The 23,695-nt window shown below is 43.6% G+C and overlaps 1 long non-coding RNA gene across 1 annotated transcript in view; it reads right to left on the reverse strand.

Annotated features, from left to right (window-relative positions):
* The window catches only part of LOC122710944, a 111,487-nt gene that overhangs the window by 43,996 nt on the left and 43,796 nt on the right, over positions 1-23,695 (reverse strand). The window contains exon 3 of the long non-coding RNA XR_006346026.1: positions 19,306-19,343. This is a non-coding gene — a long non-coding RNA (uncharacterized LOC122710944). The remainder of the gene's footprint in view (positions 1-19,305; positions 19,344-23,695) is intronic.

Raw genomic sequence — 23,695 nt, forward strand, 5'->3', positions numbered from 1 at the left:
AACCCGGTCGAGGGGGGGGATTGGGGAGCAGGGGGTTGGTTTCGATCGGCGGGGCGACCTTTCGCGTTTTCTTCGTTTTTCCGCGATTGTTAGCTGCGCACGTCGGCCTCGCGACTCGATTATCGGATTCTCCGATTATCGACATCCACGATGAGGATTTATGGGATTCGATCAATATCCTTGATATTCAGCTACGCTGTTTCCCTCCAATTCGTTACGCTCGACGCCGGTTACCTTTGCGTAACGTTTCCTTCTTTTAGAATGCATTTATGGTTTGACGATTTTTATACAGGGATGTGTTATTCCGTCGAGGGAGCAATACGCGACTTTTATTTTGCTCTTTTTTTTCTACCTTGTTCCTTTTTCGTTTTCTCCTTCCTTCTTCTTCTTCTTCTTCTTTTTTCTTTTTTCCGTTCTTTCTTTCTTTCTTTCTTTCTTTCTTTCTTTTTTTTTTAAAGCGCTTTCAAAACGCTTTACGCGAATCAGCGAACGGTATTAATTTTATCTTCCTCGTTTTATCGACTCGATGTTGTACTTTTATTTAAAATGAGTTATTAGGTTTCGATTGGTTAATTAATATAGCTTATTTCTCCTCTTCCTCCGCGGAAACACGGTCTATTGAATAAATCAGACGGCAAACGTGCGTGGTAGAGATAGAATAAATAAATAGACAGTTTTGTCTTGGAGCGTTCATTACTGAATTACGAGGATGATAAATGTCAAGCCAAACGATGAAAAGCTCGTTTAAATATTCAAATTCGTGTTAATCGGTGATGTAAGGAATAAATTTTTCCGCTTTCATCCCGTATTTATGTATATATATCCATATTCTTCAACTATTTATCGAAGAACGAGAAAACTAAATCACGGAAGAAATAAAGATTCTTCAATTTTGAAATATTCTTTTTTAAAAAAAATTGAATTCTCTCGCGAAATTTCTAAAAAACTATCCTAATTATCGAAAGGAAATTTTATTCTCATCTGAATAAAGAAGAAGAAGATATATATATATAATTTTGCCTTTACTTTTTTTTCTTTTTTTAAATATTAAATCGCATCGTCTAGCCACGCCTTATCAACGGAACAAACGATTCGAGCGTATATGTCAAACGAATGGAAAACAACGAACGCCATTGAACAACGAGAAGCCATCACGATTCGAAGAACCGCGCGTTCTGACCATTCGATAGCGATGTCCTCGAAAGCTCCTCCAGCCGGAGAACAACGTTCGCAGCTCGCCGCGTGAAATATGAACGAGCACTTGACGACGGATTCGATTTGCAAACGCGACAAAAGCTCTCTCTCTCTCTCTCTCTCTCTCCCTCCCTCCCTCTCTTCTCGTTCTCTTTTTTTTTTTTTTTTCACCCGCCATAACGAAGAGAGAGGAGACTTCCTGCGATGTGGCGCGAGCGAACAGCGCTCCACACGGCCCCTCCTCGCATGTAAAATTCACGACTCGATTCCGGATCCGGCCGTGAGGACGCGCGTCGATCGTTCGCCGATCGAAACAAATGGAAAGAATCTGTTTGGCCGCGTCTGTTCTGCGTCGACGGGCTAAAAAAAAAGAAAAAAGAAAAAAAAAAAAATACCGTGAGAAATTAGGTGACAGATCTGTTCTGGGAAACGCATTACCTATTCCGTTTTAACCCTTGGTAGGCGAGCAAGAATTTTTCATGATCGTGAATTCGTGAACCGTTGTGGACGATTGTGGATCATTTACAACTTGGTTCATGATTATTTTCTTTATTTCTTTCTCTTTATTTCGAGAAACGATAAATTTTACTTTGTTGCGCGATAACGACGATGCACAAACGTTTAAAAGATTCATGGATTTATGAAATTTTTCTTGTAATCGTAAACTTGGTATACGATTAATCGATAATTATTTCTTCCATTTTATTCTCACACGCGAGGAATATTTGATATTTCTTTTCCCTTTTTTGCTTTGGAAAATATTGACAATGTTTTTTTTCTATTGTTGGAAACTTCTTTTATTGAAAAATGGACGAAATAAAGCGTGATAGATTTGCAAATATGGCGATATTGGAAATAAGAGATTTATGTAGGAAATATCGAGCGAAGAAATTTAGATAAATTTTTTGTAATAAGGTAAGTGAACGTTATAATCTACGTTATCGAGCAATTTTACAAATGTATGAATATAGACACGTCTACCATTGTTTCTTTATTTCCCAATAATTGATTGTGATCGATAAAATCAGTTTTTCTTTTTCTTTTTCATTCGTATCGTTTAATTAGGAAAGAAAGACATTTAATTTCAAACTTTACAAAGTATTACTACGAATTTTTATTGGAAAGTTAAAAAAAAGAAAAATAACGCGTGATATTCAAATATCGTTGATCGCATTTGATCAAAAGTATCAGCTTAAATATTCAACAACAAACAAGAAAATTCCACAAACATTATTTATTTTGTGTCAAAAAAACCTTTATCCATTTCTATATAAATAATCAATCAAAGATATCAAAACTATTCGATATACCTACGAAAAAAATAAGTCACGACTCATTCCTAATTACCTTTTCCCAAATTTGCACTCAAGAAAATTTCACGAACGCTCGGCTCCTTTGATCGTTTCAATATTTTCATTCTCGATACTCGATGTACTCCATCGATCCAACAACAAAACGAAATTAAACGGTTGACATTATTCCATAAAATTCAATTTTCATCCTTCACCTAATATTATAAAAAAAAACAAAAAAAAAACACAAAAATCATATCTCTCACCGATAATCTCTCCCTATGTGAACGCTTACGACGCATCTTCTTAATTCTCTCCCTTCGATCACCGCCGTTTGAACATCCCGTGACAACACATAATTATTATACACGGCACCTGTTATTATTATAGTTCCACGAATTGCAACCCGCCATGGACCCTAAACCGGGTGGGGCCGGCTCTCCTATGGGGTGTTTAACGGGAATTCTCGCGTGGCAGCCACGTGCCAAATGGTCCAATTTGATGGACGACAGTTGCGTTCTCCAATTAAAAATTATAACAGTTTTTTTCCCTCATTTCGTTTCACCTCTCGCCGCGGATAACGCAATTAGGAGCGCGCCTTCGAGTGTGCGCCAAGAGGGCGGACCGTTCTCTCCGCATCCGCCCGATGCTTTTGATGTGCACGCTCGGAAGGGTTTTCGGGAAACAGCTTTTTTCCTTCCCTCCTTCTCCTTCCTTCTCCCTCCCGCTCTTACCTAACTCTCTCTCTCTCTCTCTCTCTCTCTCTCTCTTTTCCACTCGACTCGCGCTCGCTCGCTCGAGTCTTTCTTTTTTTAACGCGGCAGGCGGCAAGCGCCCCGATGGAAACTGTCAGTCACAAATGCGAGACCTGGCGAAACCGCATTGGCAGAAGTCGGGTTTTTTAATTGGCGAGACGCGGCAGAGGAAACGCGTAAGTAAACGGTCGAAAGCCAGTCATCCCGGGTTTCCTTGTACTTTTAATCTCGCTCGCCGCGTTGAATAAAGCGCGGTGGAAAAGGAAAAAGAAAAAAAGTTCCTCCACCAACCTAGTTTCGTGTAATTTGTGGTTAATAAGTAAGCCTCCCCCCCTCCTTTCTCGTATTCAGAAAGGAGTAACCGGAGCTTTCTAAGCTCTGTTAACCGACCCGAAGAATCACAGCGGAAGTGTATTTCACTTCTCTCTCGTCCCTGGTGCGCGTTTCCTCTCTCCACCCTCTTTCTTTCACCCTTCTTCGTCGAGTTCTTCCGTTGATTCGCGCCACGGTCGATCATCATCCCTCGACGACTTGTATATACTTTATACAACGAAAATTTCTCCACTCTGAGTTCGCGCCCTTTCTTTCGCGCGTGAAGATCGCATCGAACACGAGAGAAAGAGAGAGAGAGAGAGAGAGAGAGAGAGAAGCGATACTTCTTTCTTTTCCTTACGAGACGAAGGGAAAACAACTCGATCCGCAATTTCCTCGGATTCCTATAAAGAATCCATCCGCGAGTATGATGGGATCTCCGGCCTTAAACCCACCCCTCCCCCCTCCCTCGTTCGCTCTTTTGTACTTTGCCACTCTCTATCGTAATTACTGAAAATTGCATTGGCGTTGAATTATATCGAAAAAGAGAGAATTCAGGGCTAATCGAGTTATACGATGAAAACCACTGGTGGTCAGCTAGCTTACCACCAGTGGGGTTTAGGATACCGGTGCATTGCCTGGGCCACGAAAGGGTTGAAATAAATCGCGATGCTGCGTTCGAGGTAACTTCCCTCGCGGCCAGGGATTATTTTATCCCTTGGATTACTCTAACTAGTAACCCCCTCCCCCCCTTCTTTCTTTCAGTCGAGTCGCATTCTATCCAAGGGGGAAAATAAACGTTTAATCGCTGATAAGTGAATCGATAATCGATCATCTGTTCGATCAAGAAATCTAAATATATATATATAGGTATGTATAGATGTCAAAGTTATAGAGAAATTCTCCTTCTACGATAAAATTTGTCTATTAATCACAAGAATACCAATTCTTCCCTGTCGTAAATATCGTTGGGGGGGGGGGGAAAGAGGAGCAGCGAAGAGGGGATAAGGAAATTCCTTCGATCGAGAAGGATATTCATCGATCGAAGGAATATAGGAATCGTGAAGAGAAAAGAGAAAATATATTCGCGATGAACGCATATCGGTCGATCCGTTTGATGCGTTTGAAAACGAAGCCGTGACACGGCGACTTCTCGATCAGGCATCATTGACGCCTGACGCTGGACAGAGGAGCGTGTCACGAGAACCGGAAGTTAGCTCGCAGCTACTAAACCTCGGTACAAAAGTTTATGAGTTGTACACAGGATGGGGTTGAGTGGGTGGTGGTCGGAAGGGCGGCAAAAGGGGGTAGTTGGGTAATGTGGCGGTTCACGGGGAGGGAGAGCGGTGGAGGGGGAGGGGAGGAGGATTTGAGCTGATGGCTCGAGCATGGAAGGCGAGCGGAGGAAGGGAGGGCGGCAGAGGAAGGTAGCAGCAACAGCAGCAACATTCGAGGAGGAAGATAGACGCATGCGAGCTTTGATGTACGAGCTTGCGCCGCGAAAAAGAGGGAGGGAACGAGAGGGAACGAGGAGGCAAGAAAGAGAGACAAAATTTTCGCCGGCAAGGGGATGAAATACGATTTTATTTGCCGCCGGGGCTCCCAGGCTATCCTCGATGGGGTTGGCAGTCCAATTGTCCAGTCGACTACTGTCCAGTACTGTACGTCCGGGATAATGAATAAACTTACGTCTTTTTAGAGAGATAGGGACAGAGAGACAGAGAGGAGATGAGAGAAAAAGAAATAGAGGAGACGAATAATTTTATAAAAGAGAGCGAGAGAGAGAGAGAGAGAGAGAGAGAGAGAGAGAGAGAAGGAGGGAACGATTATTAACATTTTTAACATCGTGTCCTTGTTTTTCTATCTTCTCTTTCCTTTTTTTTATTTTGCTCTTTGGTATTTATTTTTTTCATTTTTTCTTTTTTTTCTTTTTTTTCTTTTTTTTTTTATATAGATGATAACCGGATATGAACGCGTCATGATATTCGCGAGCACGTAATGCGTTATAAATTTTATATTTGCCGGTGGCACAGGTTTCTAGGGGAAACGCTTTTTGCAAGCCTGTGGAGCCAAGCGCGGCTGTGCAACCGCGATATATGATATGGAAGTACGTAAAACAAAATTCTGAAGAATAACACGGCAGGAATGCTGCAGGGAGATAAGTGAATCTCTGAAAATATTGAAACACCGATACGAGACCGCGTTGGTAATAATTTTTCGGAATTTGTGTATCTTTCTCCCCGGGATATTCACATGTAAGCCGACTCGGCTAATTTTTTTTTTTTTTTTTTTTTTTTTTTTTTTTCTCCCCCCCTATATCGACGTTACCATTACGAAAACACTCGTATCGATGCGACTTTGCCAGTGTGATGGAGTATTCGTTAAATATTGCCAATCTATCGTTTTATCCTCCTTTCTTGATTTCTTGAAAAATCGATCGTGAAAAAACGAAACGACGACGAATTTCTATTTCATCACGAATCATTCGAATTTAGATACGAATCTAGTAATCCCGTGATTTGATTGATTTTTGTTCTCCCCTCCTTTTTTGTATTTAAAGATATTTCCTAGCCACGTTATTAATTAATCGCAAGTCCTCGTGCGTAACGATTTTCCGCTTCTCGATTCGATTGGAAAAGGATTCGCCTTCTCGAATTTCGCGTGCAAGATTTTCGCGAAATGGCCCCCCACATCGATCGCCTTTCAACCCATCGCGATTTCCAATAATTTACACATCCTCCCGCCCGAAAATCCGCGAGACAACTTGCGAACAGGGGGGAGGCAGGGAGTAGGGGAGGTCTCGTCCATTTCCGGCGGGATTGCTTGTTTACGGCCACACGTCTCGCGCGATATTACTCCAAGGCGCGTCCGTCACTTTACGTGGAAATTCGCATTAACCCCCGAGGGTCTTTGTCGAAATAAAAGTGCAACGTGGAAAAAAAGGCGGAAGAAAAAAAAAAGGAAGCGAATCAGAGACTGGTGGGAGAGAGAAAGAGAGAAAGAGAGAAAATTGGCAACGAGGAGGAGAAGGCTGAGATAGAGAGAGAGAGAGAGAGAGAGAGAGAGAGAGAGAGGAAAGAAGCGTATATGGGAAAGGCAATGCTCCCCGTCCAGGGCGCATGCACCGATTTTCCCACATCTCTCTCTTCCTCCTTCTCCTCCTTCCACAATCATCATCTCTCTGTCCCACCCTGACGGGCCTCCCTTTTTTTTCTCTATCGCTCCCAGTACAACCGTCACTGAGATTTATCCGGCGATGCGAGATCGCGAAACGCGAGGGTTTGCACGCGTGCAGGTGCATGTGGGATGCACATGCACCGTGGTAACCGGCCGGCTGTGCGTGTATATGTATGCGTGCATGTATGCGCGCGCGGAGGGAGGGGAACGGGGAGAGGGTGGCGAGCGTGTGTCCGGCGAGCGTGGAACAGGGACGGATAGAGGGTCGAATAGGCTCGTTGGAGGAACGACGAGGAAGGGAAGAGAGAGAGAGAGGGAGAGAGGAAGGCCGATCGGGGGTGCGAGCGGGACAGCTTCCAGTCCGTTTCTCTCGAGCGAGGAAGGGTGAGTCGAGCGAGGAACGGGAGAAGGACCAGAGGTGGAGAAGGACGATAACGGAGAGGAGAAACAGGAGGGAATACGGGAATAGAATGAGATGTGCAGAGATAGAGAGATGCCCGTACGAACGAACGAACGAACGAACGAACGAGCGAGCGAACGAACGAGCGAATACCGGCACTGGCTGGCGGTCGGGAGTAGAGAGAGGTCGAGGAGAGAACTAGAGAGAGAGAGAGAGAGAGAGAGAGAGGAGATGCAGAGAGGGTGCAGGAGAAACGCGAGGGAGGGAGAAGGTTGATTCGGAGGCAGGTCGAAGCGAGACGGGTACGTGGCGCGAAAGGAGACGGAAAGCCCCGTGCAGGCGGCAGTGCGTCGAACGAGGAGAGGCAGGAGCTGACCGAAAAAAAAAAAAAAAAAAAAAAAAAGGAAAAAAAAAGGAAAAAGGACGGACGCTTCAATTCATTGATCGGCCGACGGTCGGTCCGAGCGGCGACGCGCGGGGAAAAAATAAAAAACGCGGCTAGGCTAGCGGGACGGGGGAGGGGAGTGCTGCCAGTGGCACAGGTGGAGGTGGAGGACAAGCCGAAGGGCGTTGCGAAAAATCTCCGCGCAAAAAGTGCGCACGTCACCCGCCGCCCCTCGTCCTCGCGTTCCGGAGGAGAGAGCACGGTCGGCGGACGGTGGATGGGAAGTGACCGGTGGGGGAGGCGGGCAGGGGGGGCAGGATGGTGGCTCTGGCTCAGCTGGCGAGGGGGAGGGAGGCGAGGTGGGAAAAAGGCGAGGAATTTACGTACGACAGAAAATCAGCAAACTCGATCTAACGCGCGCTCCCTTTTTCTGGACCACCGCGTATATACGTCTGTGACCAGGTAGAGCACGACCTCTCCTCCTCGCCCTTTCCTTGCTTCTCGCAATTCCAGACCTGTCAGCTAATACGCGCGCGCCGTATCTATGAGCCGAGGGGGTTGAAAATATTTTTCGATCTCGATAATCGAAATATCGGATAGATTCATTATCCCGCCCCTTTTCTATCTTATCGATCCTTCTATTCCTTCTCTCCCTGTTTCCACTTCTTCTGATAATCGCCTGACAATCTTCACGAACGCGTTAATCACGATCGCCGCTTCAATAAACAATGTTTAAACGAACGTATCGACACTCGACTTGCAGAATATTTTAACGATGATAAACGGGACACCGATAAACGCATTTGGAGTGGACGACTGTAACGACGTGTAGAATTATTATCCGGCGGAAAAATTCGGGGTTGACCCAGGTTTGTTCAAAAATAATCGCATGATTAATTCGCCGCGTGATACGAGATAAGTCACGAACGTCCAGGAATATATTTTCGGTCGAATCTTTTCGTATCTTGAAAGATATTCGATATTTTATACCCTATTCCCCGATTAAAAAACAAAATAGTTTCGCTTACAACTTCTGAAACCCCTTGATCGAGTTCTCTTGATTATACACGAAACTGTAACTCGTTTCAGAATAGAAAATAATTTTTCTATCGCAAGAACAAGCATCAATCAAAGAGACTTTTTTCGATTCGTAGAGTATTCAAAATCGATCCTGAAGAATCGTTAGGTACACGCGATTTTCTCTGACCGAAGGAAGAGGGATGAGGGGGAGGGGGGGGGGGAAGCAGATGATCTTTCGATCGAGGCAGCTGCCTCCTACGAGAGGGTTGAGATTCCCGAAAGGTGGAAAATGTCTTGGAGGAGGCCGAGAAACGCACAATATCCTATTTTTCGTTCCACTCGAGTGGTTGCTCGCGGTCTAACCCCGGGACATCTGTATTTTGGAAAAGGCCTTTTTGCATTTCGGAGACAGATGCAAATGAAAGGGTTCTTCCTGGATGAAAGAATGCAAAGGAATCGCGGCTTTGCTCGGCTGGGCCCTTTTGCGAATTCTTTTCATCGGCAGCAACTCATGTTCTCCGCTCCGATGTGTATGATGCATCTGTCTCGCAAACAATATCCCGCGATTTCGCTCTCAAATTCACTCGTGATTCGCCGCGGTCATTGTGCTCTCGATCTTCTCTCTCCCTCTCTCTCTCCCTCTCTCTCTCTCTCTCTCTCTATTTCTCTCCTCCTTTCTCTCGCGGAATTTTATCTTGCACGCGGAGTAGTAACCCCTTCGCTACCCCCTTTCGCAATTCTTTCGGCTCATGAAAACCGAATGACTCGGGCGAAAACGTCCCGCGGAAGATCCTCGAGGTCCATGTCCTTCCTCGAGGATGGATGTACTTTGAGGGGTGATTTGACGTGTGCGAGGGGAGAAACGCGCACGTATGATGGATACTTATGTTGCGAGTGCAAGTTATATTTTGCCTCTCGAACGTGCTTGTGTTTAGAAAATTCTTCTATCGATTTTCGAAGACACAAATAACGATTCATTGTTTATTCGAATTGTTTAAAGACAATCGAAGGAATAATAATTCGAGAGGGATTTTTTTGAATAGATTAAATTAAAATTTTTGGAAAACATAATACCAAGAATTTCCATCGAAAGATCTTTGAAATTATCCGAATAGTTCTTATCCAATGATGTATTTGTTACGTTTACATCGAATTTCTATTATTCCTCATCGACTAAAACAACATCGACTATCGTACTTTAAAGAGGGAATCACGGATCAAGATAATCGGTTCCAATAACTTTTACGAATCGTAGAAAAGTACACGCAACATAATGGACAAGAATAATTGACGCTTCGGAATTGAAGGGTGGGGTCAGGAAAAATACGAGTCGCGACATATTTATACAGACGTTTAAATATTCAGCAGACGCGGGAATGGAGGAAGTTGACACTGTTTGTACAGGAAATGAAATGTCACGTTGGCGGACGAGCGCAGTTATGCTCCTCCCCTCGGTAATTAATTATTTCTTTCAGGTAAACTTGATTATTCTAACACGTGCTTTCTTCGCTTTAAAAAAAAAAAAAAAAAAAAACTCGAAAATTAAATCCTCCCTCCCTGTATTGTCGACGAATTCCATAACGATGTTGCATTAAATTTTCATCCTCCTTCGATTCTCGATAACAATTCTCGACAACAAAAGACAACAAGTAAACTGTTATAACTTCAAGATTATTAAATTATTCAGAAATATAAACAATTTTATCGCGTATTGCCCATATTTCCGAAATATTTTATTTAATAATATAAAATATAATATAAATATAATATAAAATATAATAATCTTATTTTAATTTATCAATCCCTCCTCCTTTTTCTCTTCGAAGAATATCTACTCGTTTATAATTTCATTATTAGAGATTACATTACATTTCGTTACATCTATTGTTATAAATAAACATAGAATAATAAAGCGATTAAAATTGATTTAAAATAACTTAAAACCGAGGAAAAAATATTAGCATGGATAACACGTGGATATTTTTCCACCGTCCCGTACGTTTTACGACAAAATACAGAAATTATTTTGAGTCGAAAGCCAGGAATTTATGTACGAAAAAAAAAAAAAAAAAAGAAGAAAGAAAGAAAAAGAAAGAAAACGAAAGAAGAAATAAGAAAACAGAGGCCGAATAATAATAATTTAAAAAAAGAAGGAAAAAATTAAAATTAAAGCAACGACGTTATTTTTCTACTGTGTGTTCCCATTTTATGCGAATTAATTTCACGCAATTGAACAAGAACCGTTTAATTGATCCCTCCTTCAAGGGGGGAGAATTACTAGCGTGGACGTGTTATTTTTCTTTTTTTCTTTCTTTTCCTCATCTTTCAAGTGCAAGGGCGACTCGCGTGCCCTGACAGATGCACGGAGATCGGGAATGGTGGAGCACCCTTAGTCAGGGGCGCGGAAGAACCATCAGGTAATAATAAGGATCCCAGAACACCATTCTTTGGGTAGCACGTGAATTTTACTCCGACCGTGACTTATTCAAATGTTTACCTATTCAAACGCCTCAACCTCCCCTCTTCGTTCCCTTACTACCCAATAATTCGTTATTGGGTAATATTCAGAAAAATATATATTTGAAATTGATTAATTAACAAACTCGAATCCAGAATTTCCATACATCTTTTTTCCATAAATCTTGCAAACGAGATCTTTCTTGCAAAATCTTCCTCCTCGTTTCCTCTTCGTCGATCAATTTCCGGCCAACTTCGAATAGTCGAAAGATAGTTTCGCGTTCGGCAAAACGCGAGGTTTTCTCTCGTAGGATCCCGTATTCGAGCCTAGGTATTTTCCGACGGTTACTATCGGCCGAATGGAAATCCTTATTACGAAGCGGGGAATCTCACTGTCTTGGGTTTAATTTCCGTTGAAAACAGGGAGACAAAAGGTGCGCGTACAACAGCGAGCCTTGAAAAAAACTGGGAAAGACAGTGGCATCCGAGCTTTCATTAGCGTGTCTACTTGGGAGATTAGTACGCTTTACCGCGTGCCTCTCTGTCTTTGTCTCCTTTCCTCTCTTTCCGCGTCTCTGTCGAGAAGAAAGGCGGCATGCACTCAGCGGCCTGCAAGCTTTGAGGATGGACTCTCGGACTTTGCTTCGTCTCTCTATCGGGCGGGCAGAGGGGGGAGGGGAGGGGATGAAGCGAAAGGAGAAGAAGAGAAAAAGAAAAAAAAAAAGGAATCGGGAGGGGCATTATTACATAGCAGGTACATGAGATATTTTCGCAAGTCATCAAGTCCACGTTAAACAACTTTCCAGATGTTTATGAAAGTGTTCGCGATCGCGAGGTAGCCGGGTAATAATGGAGAACGGGGACGGGTTTGTTTGCACGTCCTTCGGAGATTTCAATTCCTCTTTCAAGTTGCCAGCGGAGAATAAGAATCATCGTATCGTGGAAAGAGATAGTTAAACGTTATATACAAAGATCGAACGACAATCGACGATCTATACACTTTGTATACACACGTTAGATCTCCTGCTTGATATTCTTCGATTTCTATCGCATTTTTTATTTTTATCACGCCCTCGAATTTTAATTAAACATTATATTAACATTGATTAATGTAATTACACAATTAATTTCTTCGAATCGTAGGAAAAAAAAAAATATTTTCATTTGCACTTTCAGAACCAATTTCTTCTGGACGATTTTACTCTGGAAATGGGGGAGGGGGGGGGGCCTCGGGCGTGAATTAGAGTTGCGGTTGCGGCGAGTGCACGCGATCACCGATGACGATAAATCTTCAGCCCAGGCGAGGACTCACCTTAGGTGATCGGTGCTCCTGCTAGACAGAAGGGGGCCCTACGTCACCGTGAGCGGCAGCTGCCGGTACGTCATACTTTTTCTTTGTCTCAAAGGACCCTTCTCTTCAGTCGATGCTCTTTGGGGCACGGACGGGGGCCACGCGCCCGCGGCAGATGTTCCGTGACGCATGCCCCTTCATTCCTGCGTATTACGTACTTATACTTGGAGCTTGTTCGTGCAAGGCGCGTAACACGCGACCAAACCGACCACCGATCGATCGTCGCATATGCAACGATTCTCTTGCCCGCGCGCACGCTTCGAAGAATGCGACCGAGCGCCGATTGAAGGAGGGCCCGACTCTCTCTTGACTCTTTGATAGATTGCACGCATGCCGTGCCAACCCTTTACACGCGCGATCCCGCGTTTTCCGGATGGTCAGTGACACGCCTGTTTTGCGGTTTCTCCCATTGCCTGTCGAGATATTTCAATTGATTGATATTCCAAATTCCAAAGGTGGTGGTGGTGGCATTTTTGGAACGAATTTTGGGCGAATATTTCGATGATGATTTTAACGAGATAAAATTTGAATGGGCGGGTAATATAGTAGGGTAGTTGTTTGAGTTTAAGAGTAAAGATGATACTTGGTAAAAGTTTACGCAGAAGAATCGATTCGGCGATGATGAGAGGATGGAAAAAATTATTTTAAAGAATAAAGTTTAAAAATAAAAGCCCGGTTGGATAAGATATTTGGAAAGCTTTTTACTCGAGTAATATTTGATTTGTTACGATGGAACAGCTGTTACTCAGAGATGTCAAATAAAATAGGGGTCATTGGCCTTCTAGCCTGATTTCCGTTTTTTCGAGGAGAAAGAAGAAACGATAGATGGGAACGGGCGAGTGAACAGAGTTTTAAAATATTTGTGCCGTCATTATTTTTACTCGATTTCAAGATTTTCGAAATTGAATTGTACATAAAAATAAGAAATTTTACCTATTTAAGTAAAATAGTATCATATCGAATTTTGTATCGTTTTCGATTATTTTTCTAATAATAATACGAAGGAATGAGTTATTTCTCTCCAAAAATCGATGGAATCGAATAAAACGCGGCACGTAAGGGCAACGATAGAAGAAAATAATTACAATCACACGAGAGAGAGAGAGAGAGAGAGAGAGAGAGAATCGCGATTAACGTGCGATCGATAATCGGAGCAAGGAAGCTCGAAAAAGGACACTGACGTTGGAAAAATTTCATTTTCAATAAAACTAAAAAAAACGGAGAAGGTAGAGTATTGTCATAATAATTTCAACCTGTATACTGCTGTTTTTTTGTTGCGCAATAATATTCTATTTTGACGAGTTCGCGTGGTTGGGAACGCGTTTTACTCGAATCCTTTGACGGTGATTGAACGACGACTTTGAAATGGATGTCAACGCGCGCGGAAAAGTCTGGCTCGTCTCTCTCTCTCTCTCTCTCTCTCTCCTCGGATGTGAATGTTCTTTGTAAACAGCAGAAATCACGCACATGCTTTCTGGGCGTGCTGAGGACAAGTAAGTGTGCGTGCATATATCTCCAGAAGCCGCCCAGCACGATAACACCCGTGCCGTATGATAAAGAACAATTTAACGGTCTTGTTAAAGATACGAAATACGCCTACTGCGATAAAAGTGAGTCGCAGGCGTGCTGCCATCGTTGAAACGTAATATCCCAATATCATGTGTCCCGTAAGAGGAATAATTAGACCAATCTTATTTATCCTACACTAATAATTTTACAAGAGAAAATAATAACGATTTGAAAGATGATAATTATCTATCTCTCCTTTAAAAATACTTGTAATAAAAAAAATCGGATTGCAGGGATGATCTTTGAAATAAATTCGTTTCAGATCCGCAAAGAAAGCAAACTTCGAACTTTATACATTTCTAACTAATAATTCAGAGAGCTCCAATTGCCACCAATTATCCCTACCATCCCTCCCCCCCCCCCAACTACTTCCTAAACGTATCGAAGCGTTAAACGTCCGTAAGGCGCGCGTGACTCTCCTCGGCCAAAGTTCTTCCACGACTTTTTCCCTCGTCGCATTTATTTCGTCGATAAAAACCGCGCTTTCGAAACCATCACGGTCCATGCCCGATTTCCTCGAACGTGGTTGTGGAATGTCCACCACCACGTTCGCGCGCCAACCCGTTTCCCGATTCACGAAATAATTAATTATACGAAGGATCGGGTGGAAAAACGGTTTTCCATTAACGAACGGCAGCTTTGAGACGCGGGCGGGCAAAGTTGGACGGAGATCGTGATCGATGTACAGGCATCCAACTTTCCGATCAATAGGGGCGAGGGTGGACCCGGTGGCGCGCGCGCGCTGCTCGCGAAATTAATTTCGCGAATTGAAAAGGTGACCCTTCAGACGCCAATACAATTAACCGTGAAACCCCGAACTTCATATTTTATACAGAGCGGCGACACCGGGCAAATTGAAAGAGACAATTTTTGCGGCGAGCACAATCGCGGCAAATGGATACCGCGAAAACGCAGCTCGGCCTCGATTCCGGTGAATTGACCGGCGCTCCCCCCCTCCCTCTTCCCCTCCACCTCTCCCTGCACACTCGTCGTCGTCGTCGTCGACGTCGTCGTCGTGCGCCAGTTGAAACAAAAATCGAGAGAGTTTGCCATTCGCGTATATTTCCCCCCCCTCTCTTTTTTTCTTTTTTCTTTTCTTTTTTTTTTTTTTTTGAAAAGGACACGAAAAGGCGAAAATATATTTATACGTGTATGCGCGTGTATAGTGCTATCGTGTCGAGTGTATGGAAGACGCGGGTAGGTTGGTAGCGCGCGTCGTCACACCTGACGTCACACACTCGTTAGGGGGCAGATGGCCCCCCTCTCAACCGTGACGTTCGGCCCTTGGCGGGTACCTGGCGGCGTCTACCCATGGGGCCTCTTTCCTTTCTTCCTCGTCTCTACCCTCGCCTCTCCCTGTTCCGCTACCGGCATCGCGGTCCCCTCCACCGGTGGCCCCATAAGGTAAGGCAAAATAAAATAAAACTTCTGTCAAGGGAGGCCCCTTTTCCCTCGCACACACGCGCAGCTGCTCAGGTAGTAGCACGAGCTGCTACTTCCACATTAGAGGACGGAACTGGCGTGGGGGCTCGCTGTGTGCCCCATTAAAATTCCGTCTGGCCAGACGCCCGGCTGCTCCCTCGCGTGCAACAACCGGGGCACGGAGGGGTAGGGGAGGAACGAGGGGGGAGAACAAGAAAGAGATTATTAAGGTGACGAACTTTCGATCGATTTGCTCGGATGCCCCCTTCCCCCTTAGATGTGTGCAAAGGGATAGGGAGAGATATTTTATTTTCTGAGCCCAATGAATCGTGGTCCAGAGTGCTGACTAATCTTGATTTATTCGTATTCGTGGAAATTGGAGGAATTTTTGGAGGATGTTCTTCCGCAAGATTGATAAAAAATATGTTATTTCAATGGTAACGATTTTCAGTGTACGATACACCAATTTATGGAATTTTATAAGTTTATAAAATATACATACGAGAATAGGATAATATAAATATGAATTTATATAGAAGCGGGAATGTGTATCGATGAAAAGTGTGTAATGTTATTAAAATTCTGCTGATAAATTTTATAAATTGGAAGGAAAGTGATTGTTACGTTCGATTGTAAATTTTTCAATATTTTTATAGAGAAATAATAATTTATGACCGAATTGTCGTGCAAGATCGAATCCTAAAACGATCCCCCTTTTCCACGACACAAACGAGTGTACATCGAAAATCGTGCACAAAAGATCTCATTAGAGAAGGATATTATCGCTTTTTCCATTTCAATCGAAACGGTAGCCTGTTCCATTCCATTAACGCCGTCTCGTAAAGGCAAGAAAAATCCCCTTAAAGGCCGTTTCCTTCCACCCAAGGAGAAAGGGATCTGGACTAATTATAAAAGGGGCCTCATAATAAAAATGTACAAAGGGACGAAAACGTGCGCAAATCGAGACGTTGCATTGTCCGGCGTGTTCAAAGTGGCTAATGCCTCTTAAACCGTGGCAAAGTGGCCCGTAACGAGGAATACACGACCGTTTTCACGCCTCGGTTGAAAGAGAAGAACCGATTTGTCGTCGCTCGTAAATCCGTCCCGCTCGTAATTTCTCGCCACGAGACATCCGGTCTTCCGGACAAGGCGTTGCGGGGGCGTTTCGTGTGGTAAACATAATGTCCTGACCGTGAAACCTTTTGTCTGTGCGGCGTGTATACCTTCAGCTTTTCTCATGCCGGACGAAACTGTACGCGTGCCGGCCACATCTTTTCGAGGCCCACACCTGGAAACTTTGCTGCATCGTGCCCTCCTTCCTTCTTCTTCTTTTAACACGAGAAACCCAATTTTAAATTTGTTCCTTCCTTCTTTCAATAATTCCACAATATTAGATTAGACGATCTCCTGGAGGAGGTAACTTTTAATTTTCCTCTTCCTCATCCAAGAATCCACAAGGCTACTTCTAGTATTTTCGCTATATTCATCTGCCCACACAACATCTGCCCACGCGATCTTCTTTCCAAGAAAAAGATCCGTGCACACCGTTTCTCGCCCCTCACGAACTCTCACGACTCGAGCTTTCCGCTCGAGTATAGCGTATCCGCGCGCGTGTCTGTCGAAATCGAGCGTGTCGGTGGAATCATGCGAGCGCAACGGGTCTCCGGCTAAAGTGGCTCGAATAAAAAGAGCGAAACGGAATCCAAAACGGTGCCCTCCTCTATCTTTTTCCACCCTCGCGAGCCCTCCAATTCTTCGCGACAGATTGGCCGGCTCTCTTCACCATCTTCCGGCCCCAATTTCTCTAACGGTAGCTTCTCCAACATGATCGAAAACCACGTGAGAAGATACACGGATCGAGCGAGCACAATGACTTTGGAACATATGTCGAACGGGCAAGTTTCTCTCGTCCGCATCAAGATACGTTATTAACGCGTGCCGGATGAGGGAAACGGTTCGTTCGCCTCGTGCGTTGGGGGGTGGAAGAGGGTAGAAGAGAAGGTGGGGAAGGAGAGGGATGGAAGGAGACAGAGAGGCAGGTGGAAGGAGCGAGAGAGGGCGAAGGAAAATCCATTTTCATGTCGAGACCGGCTCGAGCGGCTAGACACGTGGGTGGAAGGGAAGGTGGGGTAGGTCGAGCCATCTGGGTTCTTTTCCATCCTACACACGGCCACCTTGAGGGCCTTTTAAATCCACCAGAGACATGCACCTTGAGACCTGTTTGGGCCAAGAACCCTCCAACGCTTGGCCCTTTAAAGATCCTGACCCTGAAACCAAGACACTGTACCCTTACCCCTGGGCTCGCCTTAACAACCTGGGAGGGTAGATTCCATTCAATGGTCCGGCTCTTCTCGTTTTTTTTTTTTTAATACGTGTACACGTATTCTTCCGTTCCCTTGATTTCGGATCGTGTTTCCCGTAGATCCACGCAGATTCGTTTGATTTGTATCGGATTTAATGGACTTCTCCGTTTGAAACGAAATACACGTCTTCTATTTTCTGTTATTTACTTGAGATCGTATCAAATAATTAATTTATTCGGTTAATTGAACAATCGTCAGAAAAGAGTTATAACTATATGTATATATATATATAAGAGTTATATTAAAAAAGAATTATAAGAGTTTCATGAAAAATGCAATGATTAGTTTTTCTTTTTTGCCCACCGCGATTGAATTTTTATCTTACAACGTTATAAATAAAATATAATCAAGTTTCGAATGCATCTTGCGTCCCGACGTTTTCTCAGAAACGAGCCAGATTTCACCGATTCGCGCACAATCGAGTCCCTATTAACATTTCACATAGGCAGGACGAGTAAAAAAAAAGAAGGAGAGGAGGAGGAGGAGGAGGAGGAGTGAAGAGCATTTCGTGCAGGCTCTGTTTACCGCGAGGATCAGCGTATCGCGGACGATCCACCGACAAAGCCAAATTAATTTGCAAATCGTTCTCGATCCGTGGAAGGGATCGCTCCCTAATCGATATACCGAGTGTTCATCGTTGTCTCGTAAGTCTCGGATATCGACTCGGAGCGCCAGAACGAATGCCAGCCATTCTCCATCCGGTGAAGAAGTGGTGGAGTTGGAGAAAAAAAAACGATACGTGATCTTCGAGTGGGGATGAACAAAATTGCAAGTTCAGATGATGCTACGGCAAGCATTTCTGACCCGTATCTCGCTCGATTCCCGCCCTACCCCTTCCTTTCCAGTATTCCGCTTACTTTTCCCTTCTTACACAACCTGGAGGGGTGCATCTCGCGGACCTGATTACCGTGCTCGTAATGCATCTTTCTCCTTCGTGTGCAAGAGAGAAAAGAAGAGAAAGAGAAAGAAGAAGAAGAAGAAGAAGAAAAAGAAAAAGAAAGAGAGAGTTAGGTGGGTCTCCTTCGGTTAAGGGAGGGAGGACGCGAGGGAGGAGGGATGATGGGCAACGAGTGACAACGAGACTTTTATTGGAGAAGGAATCGGCAAGCATGATTATGTACCTTAGAGCGTCCCCACCTCACCAATTTTCCGCCCCCTTCCCCCCCAATCCTCCTTCGAGCGCCAGCCTCGCCCACCCTCCCGCGTCTAACCACCCTTCTTCCTACTTCGTCTCCGTCACCGAGCTATCGCCACTGACATTGCACGACGACGACGACGGCTACGAGACCACGACGGCTACGAGACCACTACGAAGCTGCCACCCCGCCTCGCAGCTGCATTGTCAACCCCTTTCCTCCGTTGCTCCCTGCACTCATGCGTATGCACGCATTGGCGTAGAAAGCCGAGAAATCGGAAACTATTGGACTACCATTGTTCGCGAGAAGAGATTCAACGACGAGACGAGATTTAACGATTTCTCGCGAGTTTGCAACTGTTTGTAACGTAATATAGTTGATTCGAGGGTTGATTTCGAGGGAATAGGGGGTGAAATTGGAGGAAAGGGGATCCAGAGGCGTTGCTGTAACTGAGCGGGACTTCGGTACTTACGATGAACGTTGCCGTGGCGATTTGAAAGATGCCGTCCCCTGGAACAGAAGAAAATTGCAAATTTTAGATCTTGTTCTCGATCTTGAAGTGAATTGAACAAACAATTAATTTTAATCTTAATCCCCTTATTTTCGAATTCACAAATAATATTCGAGAAATCAAATATAAATATATATACGTGATTTCGTGTAAAGAATGTTTTCACAGAGGAGAAAAATTGATTGTCAATGGTGTTTGGGCAAACAGAGGAATGGAGAAGAATCGAGTGATGCTACGTTCCTTGGCGGTATTACTAAATTCGTCGTCCATAGATGAAAACGCGGAGAGCAGAGCCGTCCTCCACGAAATTTGCATCTCTGCCTCGCCAATGCCGCCCAAGGCGATATTGTCGTCACAATGAAACCGCCCTCCCCCCGATGCTCGCCATCCCACCCCTCGATACACACTCCGACACAGCGATGTCATGTGCGGGTGTCGCACTCGAACTTTCGCCTCGAACCAGATGCGCGAAACTTCGCGAATTCTGATCACGCATACATCACGGCACCGGCTAACAAAAAAAATTTTATCAGCCTTTTTTCACTGTATTTTCTTTCTTCTTTTTTTCTACCCTTCTCTTTTTTTCTTTTTTTTTTTTTTTTTTTTTTTTTTTTTTTTTTAGTTTTCGAGTTGTCCCTCCGGACACCGGACAACGCTAAAATCCTTTTGAAACAATCGACGGCCGAAACTTGCGCCGGAGAAAATTTAGATGCAGATGACCGCGCCTCGTCGCTCCAAACTTTTTAATTTCGAATTCTCGCTCCCAACGCGGATTTAGTTCCCGATAGGCTCGAAATAGTTGGCGCGTCTTTCCCCTAATTTGCATCGCCGCGTCGTAGAGGTAACGTGTATGGTCTTCAAGTTGGTGTTTTTTTCGTTTTCGAAGAGTTGAATCTCTTTCGAGATCAAACGAGGCGTAGAAAGCCGAGAAATTGAGGGGGAAAAAAATCGGTGGAAAATGATAAATAAATTTGAAGAAGTTACAATTATTAGAAAATAGTTGATTGTAGTCGATGTAATGATAATACGTAATGATAATACGCTATTTGACAATCGTGACTCGTTTTCTGTATCATTTAAGGTATTTCGTATTCAATTTTATATTTATTGTTTATTTATCGAATTTTTAATTTATTTGTATATACAAGGAATGGTATATTTTTATATTGAACAAACTTTTATAATATATACATATATATATATATTTTTTTTTATCTTCAACAATCAATAAATTTAATTTACAGAAGATAAAAAAAAAGAAGTATAATTTGCGTTCGACTGTTTCCTGAATTGGCTGTTTTCAGTTCTTTTTGAGCGACTTGTTAACGATATTTTTTATTATTAGCCTTTGTTAGAGGCTAAAATATAATAAAAATATATATATATATATAATCGATAACGTTTTCAAGAACTCTTTCTACTCGAATTGAAATAAATTCCGAATTAATAAAAAACGCGAAAGAAAGAACAACTTTCGTTCTTTTTGTTCGAGAATAACGTTAAAACAAATTTCGTAAGAGTCTACAATTTCTCCCCTCCCGTCCCTTTCATTTTCTTTCGAGTTCCATCATCAATTTCCCCCCGAAACAACGAAATTTCACGAAATCAGAATGCGCGTTTTCGGCCCCCTATTCAACCTAGTAGTAGGATGCATCGAGACAACGGAGGGTAAGGAAGGAAGAAGGACGAGATTAAGGAGGTCATAGGTGTGAGGCGTAGTTCGACGCCAGTATCTGAGACAGTTTCAGCGGGCAAGACTTAACAAATAGGCAAAGTTTTGTCCCGGGGATAGCCGGGGACGGTGGATTCTCCGCTCCGCCCTCCACAACATCCTCTCTCCCTCTCCTCTTTGTTCCCAAGTTTATGATGTATTAGACGTTCCCCTCCCCCAGCGTTCCTTTCCACCGTTTCTGCGCCTAAAGGTTGACCAATTTATACCGTCGACCGGCCAAACTTCCATCCAACCGAATTAACGAGGCACTTGGCTGCGATACGCAAGGATTCGAAACGAGAGAGATTAATTGTAAAGAGTAGAAACGCGTCTTTATAAAATTACGATATGTAGGTGTAGATAATAGAGACACGAATTCTTTAATTCTTCCTTATTATTCTTATTCTTTCCATTTTAAAAATCTACTCTATCTAATATCTTCTAATGGATAATTTCTTTTGAGAAGATTGTAATATTTACAACGATTCGCGTAGATATAATTGTACAATTATATAATTAAACAATTATATCGATATATTGTATTCCTATATTGAAATTATATTCTTATTTCATCCACTTACAAATGAATCCGTATCGATATTACCCGTTGAAACTTACGTTTGAATATTAACTCAGAATCGAAATTGCGAAAAATCAAACGAAACTAAGGATATAGTTGCATCAGAGCAATGAATTTAACAATAATTTTCGTGCTCGATACCTTCGCATAAATTTCTCATCTACCGAATAATTAATTTAGATCTTCTATCGATTTAGATTCGGGAATAGAAACTTGTTTGCTACGACACTTCCTCCCTTTGTAATACCTTTATCACAGAAAAAAAAACTATATATATATATATCTTTTTCTCGTTAAAAGATCTTCACCTCGACCCATCTTTTTAAATCTCAAATAAATATCTCAAATAAATATATATCGTTCTACGTTTCCGATCGAGAGTCGCCGAAAATTCATTCACTGGCTCTCCAATAGAGAGATTAAATATTCAAAAAAAAAAAAAAAAGAAAAAAAGGAGATGGAAAGGAAGAAAAGCGCGTTGAAATTTTTTTCCTCAAAGCGGCGAAACAACATCAAAAGTTTCGTATCCTCCCGTGGAGCGCGCGTTTCGTGGCCGTGGCTACGCAGACGCGTCTGCTGCCCCCAGGATTAATAAACTTTGTCGCGTCTCGGCTTTACCCCGCACGTAACTCCGTACGTGGAAAATCAATACCCGATACACACATACGTATTCCTTGCAGAGGTCCGCTTCTCCGCTACTTGTCTCGCGCGCTATCTCACTTTTATCGGGATCTCGTATCTGCCCCCCTCGTCCTCCCCCAACCTCCCCCTGTTGGCGTGCACGCGGGCGTGGGAAATATACGGGCAGAGGCGAACCGTTTACGAGGCGCAAGTAGGTCGTCGTAAACGCCCACGCCGTTGTCACTGCACCCTCCCTCCTCCTCCTCCGACGGCGATGTTGGAGGCTCTCCTCGCTTCTCGAGGGGGAGGGGGATGACAGATGGCCCGCTAGACAAAGAACTTGGCCGACTGCCTTTCGTTGCGTAACTCGATAAAAACCACCGCGCCCAAAGTCGATCGTGTACGCCTCTCTCTTTCTCTGGCCTCGATCAAGTCAAAGGGACGATGGGGTTGAAAATCAAATAGCTCGTCGTCTCGATGGGAAATCTCGATCGTTGCCAAGATTGAAATCTCTCTCTCTCTCTCTCTCTTTCTCTCTGCTCTTCCCTCTCTGCCTCTTATCTTTCCTCGATTAGAAATTTCCCTCTGCCGAAAGAAGGGTGCGCTCCATGACGATTAGACGATTAGAGAGAGAGAGAGAGAGAGAGACTCCCTTTCGCGAAACCTCGTTACGATACCCCCGGTATTGGATGAAGGAATTAGCCACGGGGATTGCAAAATCGTTCGACTATTTTCCTGCGCGATTCTTTTTTTTTTTTTTTCAGGGGAGTAGATCTCCCGTTTTGGGAGGGGGAGAGAGAGAGAGAGAGAGAGAGAGACACGTTCATCGAGGGAAATCGGTTTCTAAATACCGTGTAACCGCAATTCGCGCGCGTGCGTTCGAGTCACAACCCGTCACAAACGATCCCCCCGTTGGTAGTTTGTCTCGTGTTTACCGAGTGTTTGCGTTACACTTTCGCGCAAATACGTGATTTACATTTAATTGTCGGCCGGCGAACTTATAGGGGGAGGTTTCAGCTTTATGGGCAATATAACACTGTCGAACGAAGAGTTGGCATTATTTCACAAAGGGGGAGGGGGGAGGGGCAATCGCGTTACACGCGTACCGTGCATCAAAAGTTGAACCGTTGTTTTTTGACTGATCGTAATTTATCGGAGAGAGGGAGGGAAGGAGGGAGGGAGGGGAGAATTTTTATCGTGTTAGATTAACGCCTCGGCAAAAATTTGAAATCGTAAATTCTTCGAATATTAATTATCAAAATGACATATTGTTTTTGAAGTGATATAATTCGGAATGTGATTAACCTGTGTTATAAAAATTAAGAGAAAATTAGAAAAAAAAAAAAAAACAAACTCTACGAATTTTCTCCCTCGAGAAATATAATAATCTATTCCAAAATTCTGTGAAAAAAAAAAGGAGTAGCGACCGTGGAATCGAT

The sequence above is a fragment of the Apis laboriosa genome, unplaced genomic scaffold (genome assembly GCF_014066325.1).
Source record: "Apis laboriosa isolate Shangri-la unplaced genomic scaffold, ASM1406632v1 scaffold167_cov148, whole genome shotgun sequence".
In the NCBI taxonomy this organism is placed as follows: Eukaryota; Metazoa; Arthropoda; class Insecta; order Hymenoptera; family Apidae; genus Apis; species Apis laboriosa.